The 14984-nt window shown below is 45.4% G+C and overlaps 1 protein-coding gene across 5 annotated transcripts in view; it reads right to left on the reverse strand.

Annotated features, from left to right (window-relative positions):
• The window catches only part of FBLN2 (fibulin 2), a 99892-nt gene that overhangs the window by 32968 nt on the left and 51940 nt on the right, over positions 1 to 14984 (reverse strand). The window lies entirely within an intron of this gene.

The following is a 14984-nucleotide window of genomic DNA, read 5'->3' on the forward strand; positions in this document are numbered from 1 at the left end:
CATGGTTCAGCTGGCTTAAAAATACTGTGAAAAGAGTCTGGGAGCCATAACTCTGACTGTTACACTGGCACTAAGATGCAGTAAGAGAGATGGACATGGAGAATGCTGCTCTGGCTCCCACGTTTGATTCTGTGGGTTTGCACCCAAGATGTAAATGTGCAGTTGCAGTGAAATGGGATTTGCTGGATCCTCTGCACCTACTGCACAGACTTGGGGCACTTTGTTCTCTTCAAGCCTTGGGGCAGGAACAGCTCAAACCAGCCCTGCAGGTGCAGGGGTTAATGACCAAAGCCATTTGTGTCCCCCCACCCTGCCCAGCTCCTGCTCACACACGGGGCAGTGGCACCACAACAATCTGCACATGGCCCCCAGGCTATGCAATGCTCTCATTTTACACAACACATTAACAGCCTTAAAATACACTTGAGTCCTGAGAGCTCTATTAGTGTAAGAGCTGCTCTGTGACATTGGAGGGCTGATCTATGCAGTTAAACTGGCAGGAAATATATCCAGTACCAGATAATTACAACACATTGCTATAAAACAGTGAAATTTTAACATAGTTCTAATTCACTCCCTCGGTGGAAACTCCATTCATTTTACCAAGTGCTGAAATACATTTGTTGCTCTTGCTGGAACATGGGAATAGAGCAGAATTTAACTATCTACATTGCAGTAATCTACATGATTTATAATTCAACTAAAAGCGAGTTACTCATTCCTCACTGAGGATTCAATATCAGCTTGCTCTACTGAAGTGCCATACTATTAAACAGTCATATTTGCAAAATAGATTACCTTTGCTGTGATCTTATGAATAATTAAACCCAGAATGAAGTTATCATCAAATAAACAAACTACTGCTTTTTATCTTCATCAGAAATTTAAAAGAACCTGGAATAACTCATAATAGGACTCACAGACATTAGCATAGATTTATGATATTTTAATTCTCCATTAGGGAGAACAAATATATACAACTAAATATATGCACAGGACTGGGGATCACAGAGCTTCTATGCTGGATAGAGATTTTTCAGCTCTGTGTGTAACAGACTTTGAAATACAAAAACATTCAAACAGAGCTTTGTTTATTTGGGGCTTCCATGATATTAGCCGATTTAGAAGCAGATTTGCATCTGCTTATGGAAAACAAAGTAATTTTGTTTGAGAACTCTGTGATCCCGGTTTGTTTTTCTATATATACTGTGTGAATGTTTAAAGATAAAGTCACTTCACAACCCACCTGCTAATAGATAATTTGCTATTTATAGATGTCTTCACTAAGGAAAAAAATGAAGGCTGCACTAGAAAATAGCAGCAGTTTCCTCACTTGTTTGCAATTCAGACACTCACCTCCTGCAATTATCACTCTGCATCAGCCTAAAGAGGTGAACTACAGAACATTTTGGCCTAATCTCAAAAACTGGTGTATTGTCTTTTAAAGACACTTAGAAGTTAATTCAAGTATTTTAAATAACACTTTTCCTTTTTAACCCTTCCCTGCCTGTGCTTTAAGGTTGTCTCAGTGCCCGATCCAGCCCTGAGCAGCAGCCGGATGGCCTCAGGCTGACCCAGGGACACATCCAGGATTTCCATGGTCACACAAAATCCACACAGCTTTTACAGGTTAAGAATTTCAGCTACAAAAATCTGCCGTGGGTGGGTGTATTTTAAGAAGTTTCGTTGAAGTTCAAACTGAGAAAAACACACAGTTAAAGGCTACTAAATTATTTCCTGACACTGTCACAGTGAACCATAAGTTCGTTAAAGCAGCAAAGGAGACAAAGTGGATTTTCATAAACTTTCCTCCCCTTTTTCCTTCCCAGTGTTCACGAATTATCTTTCCAGAGCGATAAATCATCAGCCAGCTCTAGAAGGTCAAGAAGGGATGGAATATCTCAGTTTCTTGCCAGAGCTTTCTTGATGCTGAAGTTTTCCTGATTTCAGCTTCACCTGAATTTCCACTCAGACCATTTCACACCTTTAACACCTCCAATTTGCTTCCTCCCATTCTCACTTCGGGTCTGCAGCTCCGCAGAGCATTTGCATCGATTGAATAACTCCTGTTATGCAAATGCCCATTCTCGGAGGCAGCACTCCTGACTGAGCTGTCAGCAGCTTTATCCATCATTCCCTTCTAAGGGTTCTTTTGTCTCAGTACAAACACAGACAAACCTTAAGACATCAGCACTTCCTCACTGAGCCTGATAAAGCACTGGCACAGGGTGCCCAGAGTAGCTGTGGCTGCCCCTGCATCCCTGGCGGTGCCCAAGGCCAGGCTGGACAGGGCTGGGAGCACCTGGGACAGTGGGAGGTGTCCCTGCCATGGCAGGGGTGGCACTGGAGGGGCTTTAAATCCCTTTGCACACAAAGTGTTCTGTGAGTCTGCGACTCCTCACACGATGGGAGCAGCAAGGACTGACCCACCACACCAACCAACCCACCCAGGCCTCCCACGCACGAGTGGACAATTAATTCCCTTTCCAGTAAAATTACTCCAGGAGCTGTGACATTGAGGAGTCTCAGACAGCAACTTCAACTACAGAGAGACCCAAGTGAGGCAGACACAGTGCAGGGGCCTGGACAGAATCCCTTGACTTCAGGCAGAGGTGAAGCTGAAAACTGGTATTAACACCAACACCAACACCAACTATCTATAAGCCAGGGAAAGGCAGAGCACTGCAAGAGCCACCAGGAGGATCAGGGTGTTGGGCAGGGCACTGCCGGCCCCAGGCACCCACATCTCCTCCCTGCTGGCTTTAATTCCAGCTGTTAATTGCTGGATCAGCACTCACATGGGAGAGAGGCAAAGGGAACACTACCAAACTGAGCTGAGCTCTTGCTGTTATGATGGAACTTCCTATTCCATTCCTACACCTGAAGAAAGTAGTTTATCTTCCCCAAACCTATAGCATTTACACTTGCACCCAGCACATACACTGAACAAGAACTCGAGAAAAATAAGTTGTACTTCCTTATCAAATAACTGCCTGAAAACATAAAGCAATACCTTATAAAAATAATGACAAAAACCTCGCAGGACAACTTGGGGGAGTTCTTAAAATACTGAAAAATAACTGTTTCCAGTGAGTCTTTTTTTCTGCTCCAATCTCTTCACCATTTAAAGCTCTAATAAATAAATAATAAAGTACTGTAGCTTTACCCCTTAACAGGTTGTCATTTCCTATCTTATCAACAGCCTGAGAGGCTTTATTAAACTCCCTCCTTGAATTTCACAATCTAGGTGTGCACTGTAACATGTTCTCAACTTGGTTTTTCTGGGATGGCTGGGAAGACGTTTTAATGAGTAAGGTAAAGAGGAGAGGAACATTTATCTTGGCAAAGGCAGGGCAGGGGAGAATGACAGCAGAGCCCCAAAGCCAGCTGCTTTCACTCCAAACTGAGCTATCACTTACGTCACTGGGGCTGGTTAAGCTCTCCCAGGAGCTGTTCCCAGATAAATGAGCAGAGGGTTTTGCTCTGTGCAGGTTCCTGCAGGCTCCTCCAAGTGCCCCAGTGCTCAGGACGCGTCTGACTCTAAATCTCCCTGAAATGAGGGCAGTGCTGGAGCGTTTCCATGGCCAAACCACAGTCAGCTCACTGCTCAGGATGGGGCATTAACCCACGTGCTCTCCTCAGCCTTTGAGGCTTCTCTCCCTGGATATAATGGAAGAGCAAATTGCAGGAGAAACACAGGCTGAGCCGAGCACTCAGCACACACCCCTTGGATTCAGTTCAGTGCCTGATCCTTTTCCACCACACTCTTCCACTCCTGCCTGCCATGCCATCACCACAGCAGGGCAGGGGAGGTCCATCACACTCGGAGCAACCTGCCTTCATTTCAAACCTCTTGCTGCAAAGTGTTTTTCTGTGCTCTCCTCCATCCTCTGAAGGTACCCATGTCTCTTTGGGAATCCATCCCACCACTCATCCAGGACAAGTTCCTGTTATATTGCCTTCACTCTTTGGGAAGCATCTGCTTTCCATTTCGACATGAAAACATTCTGTTTCCTATATTACTCTTTTTTTTCATAAATTCCTTATGCTGGCTTGCTTGGCAAAACATAGAGAGCTGTGTCTGCCCCAAGGCACAATGAAAACTGGATAACCCAAGCTGAACATTCATTTTGCTGTGCACCATACAGTGGAGACATACATCAACATAGCCTCAGCCAGGCTTGTTTGGCAGATTTTGTTCAAAGTGTCAATGAATAGCAACCTAATACTCCCTCAGGCTTTAGTTCTGGATAATCCCTGTAAGTCAAAACTTGTATTACCTGTGGCAGAGGCCAGATAATTTAGACAATGTTTGGTCTTTAAGGTTTCCATGACAGCATCCTTTATTGGATCCAGGTTGACAGAAGGAGAGGGGAGGCAACTAAATAAATTCTTTAACCCTTTTCACCAGCTACAAACCCAAGCAATTGCTCTGCCTGCCTTGCAGAATGTGTCTCATTTTGCTGTATCCTTCTGCCCTGGAGTTTGAGGCAGAACAGTTCATGCACAATCATCCTTCCATCAGTTCAATGATAACTCAGAGTAGGCAGAATGTTTCTTGCCCTTCAGCCCTTCAGTCTTGGCTGTATTTCCCCCCTCAACCCTCCTTCCCCAGATATTGCACAGAGCATATTTATGCTGGCTATTAACTTTCAAAAGAGCTGAGGCTTTGGAAAGCCTGGTTCCGATTATTCCTGTAATTCCTGTCTGAAGAATTTTATCCTGGGGAGAGCAAGCTCCTTGCATGATCTGTTTTGTGGTTAGGTAGGCTCCTTTCTCCAAAGCACTTCCACCAGCCCTGTTTAATTTTAAAGTTAAAATTCTGAGGAGTAGTGGTTATCAGGGAATGTAGTCAGGGATTGCCTGTCAAAGCACTTGGGAAAATTAGGCAGGATCACTAAATCTGCTGCAACTCCAACACTGAGTAAGCCAAGCATTTCCAGGATGTTCTTAACCAATTACAAACTCAGCTGAGGTTGTAATGGTAAGTAAATTACAAAAAACAATATTCCTTTGTCTTAAAAAAATATAATGGCAAACAAACATAAAGCAGCAAATAGATGTGTGTGTAAGGCCTTCATTCAGAATATATGTTCCCCTTATGTCTGAGTGCTTATCTACAGAAAAAAACAAACATAAAGCAGCAAGTAGATGTGTGTGTAAGGCCTTCATTCAGAATATATGTTCCCCTTATGTCTGAGTGCTTATCTACAGAAAAAAATGCATTCATTTCACCATTACCCATTCCCACCCCCACACTGCAGTGGTAGGGACAGCCATCCATTAAGACACGTTTCTGCTTTAAATTTTAAAAGTTTAGCAGTGAAAAAGGTCTTTGTTCTGGACTGGGAGTGTTGATCAAGGACAAGCCAAGTTACTGCGATATTTTAAAGCCCAATTGCCTAAAACCACTACACATACTTTAATCATGCAATCCATATAAATACATTATTCATTCTCACACCAAGCACATGGAAATTGTATTTTTGTTGGAAGCCTGAAGGAGGATTGTACATTTATATCTGACTTGCTGTGGCACAGACTGCACTGTGCACCCCCTAGCAGGGCTAACAGGGGATGGGGAACTGCTCACGGATGCTCCATGAAGCCAACCCCAAAGGTCAAACATCCTAAAGGCTGCTGTTGTGAGCCTTTAGGGTTCTGAGTTTTGTAACTCTGGCAACTGAAAAGAAAATCCCTAGCACCTGCCCAGTGCTCAGTCTGCTTCCACCAGTTCAGCACACACAGAACAGGCTAAAAAATACACAGCCTCATTGTCCCCCAGGAGAACCCACTCAGAAATTGTTCACAAAGTCTCAAATCCACTGGGGAGGGGGAAGCCAAGATTTTTATTTTCCTCATGACCAATTCACCCAAAGTAGAAAAAGTGTAAAATTCACCAGAGTGAACTGAGCATTCATCTCTGTTCAGAGCATCACTGAAAACGGGGCAGATTCACCCCGGCTCAGCTCAGCTGCTGCTGCCAGCTTGTTTGCTCTGCCACATTGCTCAGCACAGCTTTCACTGCAACACCAGCCTGCACACCTGGAGAAGGCAAGCACAGAGAGGAGAGGACATGGCAGCAGCAGCCAGTGACCTGAACAGCCCCAGGAGTGCTCCTGACCAAGTATGTGCCCTCCAGCTCTGTTGGGCTGAGGGCTGTTGACAAAAGGATTCTGAATAGCAGAGGAAGGAAACCTCTGAGTTTCACTGAGCTTCTAATTAGTGAGCAGGGATGCTTAAACTGAACAGAAGAGCTGTTGTAGAGCTCCATCTCCTTATTTGGGAACCCTCCAGGATTCCTTGCTGGTCCTTGTCAGGTTTATAATCATAAATTACATTGTTCCTTATTTTACGATGATGTTCTGAAGAGATCTCTCATTTCCTCAGGCTCTCCTTTATGAAGTTTTGTAATCAGGGTTTGGGCAAGAATTCCATCAGTATTGACTGTGGCCCAGGGCATTTCCTGGATTAATGACAGGCTGAAAGAGCTGATGGCTCCCAGTTCTGCCTTGATCCACTAACCCCAAGGAGGTTTGAACTCTCAAGGATGCACCCAGTGCCAGAGCAGTTATTGTGAAGGAATTTCAGTGGGACACTTAAATCAACAGCAGGGAAACAAACCTCCTTTTATCCCTTACAGAAGTAGGAGGAAATACTAATTTGAATGGGCTGATAATGATGTTTAGATTGTTCCAGGGGAATTTAGCAGCCCTAGCAGGAAGCACAGCAGGAAATCTCTCCTTTGCCACACAGCATGGCCTCAACCACAGATGTCTGGAAAGAAGGGGGTTTAGTTCCCTAAGAAAGTAATGGTTTGGGGTACGAATTGGGCAAATGGAGTTTTTAACTTCTAAGTGAAGCACCTTGTTTGATGCCGTTACTGTGGTTTCACACAGCAGGGATTGGGTGAACCATTTTGCTCATTCCCACTTCAGACTTTGCCTCCAGCTCAGTGTAACCCCACAGCACACCAAGAGAAACACATTCACATGAACTGCTCAATTCCCAAAGTCCTCTCTCCCGGTGAAAAACCTACACCACTCAGATCACACACAAAATTCCTACTTTTGTTTCAATTCTATCTTCCTAATTAAAAGTAGTGAGTCCCTCACATATGTGCTCATCAGGATAAATGACACTCCTGGAATACCTGCCAGCACTGCTACTGAAGTCACTTTCAAACAAGGTAACACTTGAAAATAATTGTAAACTATGGCAGAAGTGGCTGTTTCCATCTAAAGTTGGGGTTTGACCCCATGCCCATGGAATCCTACAGGCACTGCCTGCTCCTTTACCAAATTCAAGCACAAAGTCCTTGAATGCAGAATCACAGATTCCTTAAGGTTTCTGTGGAAAAGACCTGAGATCAAGTCCAGCCATCAGGCCAGCACCACCACCACTAAACCATGTCCCACGTGCTGCACCCACACCTGTTTTGGAGCACTTCCATGGACAGGGACTCCACCACTGCCCTGGGCAACCTTTTCCAATGCCTGACAACCCTCTCCACCAAGAAATTTTTCCCTAATATCCAATCCAAACCTCCCTGGCACAGCTTGAGGCCATTTCCCCTTGTTCCTTGGGAGCAAAGCCCGAGCCCTCCTGCCATGGAATTGTGGAGAAACAGAAGGTTCTTCCTGAGCCTCCTTTTCTCCAGGCTGAGCAGCTCCAGTTCAGCCTGGGGTTGTTTATACATGGAGTAAATATAAATATATTAACATTTTGGCCAGTCCTTAGTGCAGCAGCACTGCTGGAGCTGCTGATGGCCACTGCTGACCCCAGTCCTGCCGAGGCACAGCAAGAACGGGCGGGACAGCGATTCCTGCAGGGAGCAGCCAACAGGCAACAGCTGCATGTGCAAAGCATGAAACAATCAGCAGGATGCTGTGGGCAGATCAGCCTGTTCTGGATCAGTATTTCAGCCTGTATCTGTCTCTACAGAAGCTGTTCCAGCTGCAGGGACAGCCCCAGTCCCTCTCCCTCCCCATGTACCCACCACTGCAGCCATCAGGCTGGCATCAGGCTCTGCTCACACTCCTCCTGCTGCCCCTGAGCAGCCAGAGACAGACAAATCTGCTCTGGGGCAGGCTCCACACCCCACATGCACAGCCTAAAGAGGCACAAGCTAAACCCCAGCTGCAGCTCCATCTCCTGCAGCGCACTCTGGCTCACATTTCCTACTTGGACAACACAGGCTGCAGCCACTTGTAAAGGAATTTACATTCCCAATCACATTCCAGTTTGGAATCAGAGATGAAGAGAGAGAAAAGGCACTGACTTGTGAAAAGCTCCAACTATGTGATTTAAATGTGTTTTGGAGCATTTGGGATAAGGCAGCAAATTCTAATGAAGGGTGGAGGAGTCTTCATCTCTCCCACAAAACTCATTACTGTTACTTTCTGCAAGAGACACCTAAAACAGAGTAAAGGAAAATATTAAAAGAGACAGAACTTCACATACCACTTCATCAATGCTTTTTCAAAAAACCCCAGTCTTTATTACTTGTGTGTAAATAAGTAGAGTGCACTTCTCAGTTTCTCTCTTTTTCAATATTTAACCACACGCCGGGAACGTCCATTCCCACACAGCACTTGTGCAAATTATAAGTGAATGATCAAAATACCAGGATGGTTGAATTTTGAAGGTTTTTACCCAGGTTAGAAACAGCTCGTGATGAGAGCAAAGCCTTGGTGCTGCCCAGGGGCTGTTGAAAATAAGATCCATATGAGGCCCTTTGTGGTGACGCAGCAACAAGAAAGGAACAAAGTGTCTGGACACTTAAAGGCAGACAAGTCTGGACATTGTGGAAAAAGACAATAACTTGCTGATTCATCAGCCAGGAGGAGGGATAGAAGTGATTGGAACACTGGGCTCTGGGTGCCTGAGAGGGCTTGGAGCACCACCAAATTTTGCACACCCACACACACACAAGCACAACACTGAGGAAGGCCAGAATACCTCACATTTTTCTCAGAATTTAATTCAATAACACAAAATAGGTATTTCCTAAACTACTCCATAGAAACAAGTCTGTTATAAACTACTCCATAGAAGCAGGACCCTGCACACTATTTGCTCTCTCCAGCCATTGTTACAATTTTGACTTCTTGCTGCTGAGATCCATTTTGTTTATGCTTGGGTTCAGTAGCTACACCTTTCTCTGCTGTGTCTGCAACCACAAATGGATGTGAAATGGATCTTTAAAAGCAAGATACAACACTAGGGAGCACTGACGAGCAAACCCATAGATCTCAGTAAAGTGCCAGTGGCATCCCCTCATTTTCCTCATCAGATGCAATTTCTTCCTATTAACCCCCCAAAAGTCCTCTTGTCCTGAGAAGGGGCTCTGACAAAGCCAGCAGCACATCCTGCAGGTGACTCCTTATAACAATTTGAAGTAAAATCTCAACATTTTCAACACTCTGGAAGGCCACTGACCCAACCAGCACAAGCTGCAGGTATCTAAGACACATTTTGATTTGAAAGATATTTTCCACTCTTTCCATAGATAAGATAAAGCTTTCTGAGGTCTAGCTGTCCCTGTGGCTCTGATGCTCAGCACAAGGTCATGGGAGAAGGTTTTCCTGTAACAGCAGCACAGTTAAAGGCTGAAGTTGCCAGGCAGGGGCAGCTCCAGAGCTGTGGACAAGAGCTGGGAGCTGCACTCCCTTCTGCAAGGGTTAGGACCACCAACAGTGTGTTGGCAAGGCTGCTTTTAGGGAGGAGTTGTTTGTTTATAAACTCAAGTAAAATGTGCTGTAACCACATTATAGTGAAAGATTGGCTATCTGACAAAAGCCAGTACAAACCACATTGGGATCACAAGCCTTCTAGGCAATTTGTTACAAAAGCTCTCATAAAAAATATGAATATTCTGTTTTCAATAACAGAAAAGTGCCATCCACATCTTCCAGGTTAGGACCCCTCTCTTCAATCTTCCTGTGTGAGGCATACTGCAGGGGCAGAGGCAGGGCTGTCACACAGGGATGGCCTCACAGTGACAGAAGCAGCAGTGACCCAGCTGCTGGGACAGACGGCAGTAACTACAGCAGCCTTACAGCACTAGCAGTCTCATCTGCGTCCAGCTGGAGTCCTGCAGCTCTCACCCTTGAAGGTTTTCCTGTTTCAGTACTGCTTTTCCTCTCTAGAGTCACTTAGTCTTCTCCCTTTCCTACCTGCACACATCATCCCTATTTTTCTTGACCCTTTTTCCTTATCTCCCCCTCAAACCCTATCTCTTTTTCCACATCTCTTCGGAACATCTCCAACAAGAAAAACCCCAAAAACCCAAAAAATAAACAAATCCATTTCCCTCCAAGTTAGGACACAAAACAACAGTCCAGCAAGGCCACCACTACTGATGCTACGTTTCTTACCCAGTCTGCCCTTTTCAGCCCTAAACCTCTGTGCACATCCACTTGCTGACTCAGCAGAGGCTCTGCTTTCAGTCAGGACCAGAGCTCAGAGCGCTCTCCAGGTGCCATTAACCCTGAGCTCATGTTCCACAGGGACTGGAGAAGAGCAGATCCATTATCCTGTTTCAGAGCAGATCCCTATGTTGTTGGAGAGCAGATCCCTATCCCATTTCAGAGCAGATCCCTGTCCTCTGTCAGAGCAGATATCTGTCCTCTGTCAGAGCAGATCCCTGTCTCGTTTCAGAGCAGATCCCTATGCTGTTGGAGAGCAGATCCCTTATCCTGTCTCAGAGCAGATCCCTGTCCTGTGTCAGAGCAGATCCCTTATCCTGTCTCAGAGCAGATCCCTTGTCCTGTCTCAGAGCAGATCCCTGTCCTGTCTCAGAGCAGATCCCTTGTCCTGTCTCAGAGCAGATCCCTGTCCTGTCTCAGAGCAGATCCCTTGTCCTGTCTCAGAGCAGATCCCTGTCCTGTTTCAGAGCAGATCCCTATGCTGTTGGAGAGCAGATCCCTTATCCTGTTTCAGAGCAGATCCCCGTCCTGTCTCAGAGCAGATCCCTGTCCTGTCTCAGTGCAGATCCCTGTCCTGTCTCAGAGCAGATCCCTGTCCTGTCTCAGAGCAGATCCCTTGTCCTGTCTCAGAGCAGATCCCTTATCCTGTTTCAGAGCAGATCCCTGTCCTGTGTCAGAGCAGATCCCTGTCCTGCTGGCAGCACCTGCCTGTGCTGTGTCTGTGCTGCAGCACCTCACTGCACCATTGCTGTGTGCAGTCCCTGGAGCCAGGGATGGAATCAGGGTAATGTGACACTTGCACTGAATCCATGCAATTGGAGCAGATGTCATTCCTGTGCAGAGGCTCAGTGACTTCTCAGTGATTCCTAATTCCCACTGTCAGCACAGGAACTGACTGGCACCACAACCCAAGAGTTAACATTTCAGGAACCTGAGAGAACATGGAAATCTGAGTTCAGAGCTTCATGAATTCCCAGCAATGTTAAAATGACTTACATTTACAGTGCACGCAGTGTAAAGCACCGCTGCCTCACACAGTGTAACCATTTCTGACTGAAGGCTAATCACTTTTCCTCACCAGCATCTGTTAAAGTTATGACCAGCACAACTCTATGGACTTGATTCATGGAGGAAAGTTAATTTTTAGGAAGTAATGTTCAATACTGAACAGAGTGAAAAGAAGCCTCCTAAATACAGTTCTGCTTTCCACATCCTTTTATCTCTACCACAGTTCCCATGTTATAGTTCCCTAATTACCTGTGAGTGGAAAAACTGCTTAGCCACTTCAAGCTTTCCAAGGCTTCATGTCAATTTACAATGACACAAACAGGCTCAATGACATCAACTGTCACCGAGAATTAGTCATAAAAAGGGTTTTGTTTTTTTTGCAAACCTCTGTACAGTAGACTTGGTACATAAAAACCAACTGCAAATGAGGAAAACACACTGGCATTTTAACACAGAAGGTTACATCAGTTCCCAAGAATCAGCAACTGCCTTCAAACAAAATCACCCCAAAAGCCCAAACTGTCCTGTTCTCTGCCAGCACCATGCAGATCCAACTGAAACACCATGGATAGGTAAAACTTTCCAAATGCTATTTCCACAGAATAGCTCCAAAACACTTGATGTGTTTAACAAGTCAATTAAATTTGATATGTTCGCCTGACATCCAGTGATGTTTGCTAAAAGGAAAGACTCAACCTTTCAAAGTCTTGATGTAGCATTTTCCCAATCCAGTCTGGTGCACAGAAACAAGTTACAAACTGAATTTAGGAACTGTGTACCCAACACCATCCAGCACCAGCCCTGCTGGAGGAATGCAAGGGATCTGACATTCTACTGAGCTATAATCACTGATAATTATTTTAATTGCTGATCGCAGGTACAACTCCAGCCACACCTCCACAAATGCCCAGCCTGTCCTGATTCCTCCACACTGCAATGCGTCCACTTTTCTAGCAACAATTTTATGACTTTAAATTCTGAGGACAGAGTGACCTGACATCAATTAAAATGGCTTCAAGCTGAGGATGCTTTCCCTTCAACATGGCCATAATTTAATTCCCAGCAGTCTAACTCACAATAATCTCTCTCTATGCACATCTTGAAAATCTCCTCAATGCGTTAAGAAATGTCGTGGCTGCTAGCAAGAGGTATCTCTAAAGATATTCCCATCTCTAAAGATATGTACAGCACAGCTCAGGTCATCTTCACATCAGACAGATCTCAGATGACTTTTTCCTTCCTTTTTCACCTCAGATAAACAAATGGGTCCATCACACATCACAGAACACTTTTTTTCCTTTTTTAAAGCAGGACCCAAGCCAACATGCATTTTTGATATGTTTTTAACTGTTTTATCTCTTAATAGTGGTAATCTTCACTTACCAGAGCTGGTACAATACAAATTCTCCCTTCCAAACCTTCTTCCCCCATCTATGAAAAAGGTGATTTTTCATGTTTTACAGAATCACAGAATCATTTTGGTTGGAGGAGACCTTCAAGATCATCAAGTCCAGCCACTACCCCAAAATCCACATTAATTTTCTCTCTGTAGCTGGCAGGATTTGAGGCATGCAGGGTGCAGGGATGATGGCAAAAGACAGAAGTGTGGCAGGGCCGATGTGCCCTGGGCTGTGGCAGCAGCAGGGAGGGCCCTGCTCCTGCAGCCAGCCAGGCCAAAGGTCCCGTTGGAGTTCTGCTCCACGTCGCTCCTGCTGCCAGCCCTCGTGTCAAAAGCCTCGTGCCAAAAGCCTGACTGGTGCCAGGCCACAGGGAGGGGAGGCTGCAGCCACGGCTCTGCACAGCAGTGCCAAAATTCCCTGGAGCCGCGTGGCTGGACACACCCGGGGCCTGGGATGGCCCTCCAGCCTGGAATGGCTCCCAGTGCTGGTCCCAGGGCAGAGCCCAGCCCCTGCCAGGCCCGGGGACACTGCAGGCCCCCCAGCAGCCCACACTGCTCCTCCAGCAGGTCAGCCCCTCCACGCTGGAGCCTCTCAGCCATCCCAGCTGAGCAGGAGGGGTGCAGACTGTGTGCATTGTTTGCCTGATTTAGCAGAGTCCATCAGCATTCCCACCTCCCTGAGCCCTGGCTCAGCCAGCTCCAGCTCACAGGTATGAGCATCTGAGTGAGCATTTACCCTCACACAGGTATGAGCATCTGAGTGAGCATTTACCCTCACACAGGTATGAGCATCTGAGGGAGCATTTACCCTCACACAGGTATGAGCACTCTGAGTGAGCATTTACCCTCACACAGGTATGAGCACTCTGAGTGAGCATTTACCCTCACACAGGTATGAGCATCTGAGGGAGCATTTACCCTCACACAGGTATGAGCACCCTGAGCATGTACCCCCACACAGGTATGAGCACTCTCAGTCAGGATTTACCTCCACACAGGTATGAGCACTCTGAGTGAGGATTTACCCCCACACAGGGATGAGCACTCTCAGTCAGGATTTACCCCCACACAGGTATGAGAACTCTCAGTGAGGGTTTACCCCCACACAGGTATGAGCACTCTCAGTTAGGATTTACCTCCACACATCTATGAGTTTATTTCAGCAGAGAAGGAAAAAACCAAAGAAAGAGGCCAGCCATGTGTCCTGTATGATCCACTTTCTACAGCTTAGCCTGACTGGGTGAAAAATAAAAATCTGCCTTGTCTCATTGCACATGGCTTTTGAATGACATTCCTGAGGAATACATTTGTAAATAAATTATAACTGGAGTAACCTGAAGGACAAAAAGGCTTTAAAAAAAGGACCATTGTCCTGGCAAGAAGCCAACACAAAGTAAGAACTACACTTACTACCACACTTCTTTTTGACTTCCTTAAAAAATGGATATTGACCAAAAAATCCCCCACACTTTACACACTATTCTGTATTTCTTTGAAAATATCTGAGAACTTGCACTGCCAAATGTGCCTGTGTTTGTAAAACAGAGAGGAAGCTGCAATTACTTGCCCATTTCTATCTCCTTAACCCAATACTCATTTTTCCCCATTTCCATTAGGATTTCACAAGATGCAAATGAGAGAAGTGAGTTTTTTACCTGTAGGGATGGATGCTGTTCATCATAACTCAGGACCCAGAGGTAAGTCATTTTGTGTACAGCAATTGTTTGTAGGAAGAGCAACCTTAAAACTGAATGACAGCTGAATCAGGGGTCCATCACCCCACTCTCTGTTCCATAAGCCTCATGGCAGCTTTCAGCCCAGTGTGATGAAATGCTGGTAAATTTCCCAGGCTGGAAGAAGAGAGAATTAGCTTTTCCTTTTCCTTCCTGGCTGAAGAGGAATGACCTTTCATTTGAGGATGCCAAAGTGCAGGCAATTCCCACAGCCCTGTGCAGGACTCCCTGCTACTCACTGCTCCCTCAGCCCATGTGTCATGTACAGGCTTTGCAGCAGGGACTTTTAATCTTTTAATTGTAAATTCTGATTAGAAAACGAAAAAAAACCAAAAAAAAAAAAAAAAAACCCAAAACAAAACAAAACAAAAAAAAAAAAAAACCAAAAAAAACAAAAAAAAACAAAACAAAAAA

The sequence above is a fragment of the Ammospiza nelsoni genome, chromosome 11, assembly GCF_027579445.1.
Source record: "Ammospiza nelsoni isolate bAmmNel1 chromosome 11, bAmmNel1.pri, whole genome shotgun sequence".
In the NCBI taxonomy this organism is placed as follows: Eukaryota; Metazoa; Chordata; class Aves; order Passeriformes; family Passerellidae; genus Ammospiza; species Ammospiza nelsoni.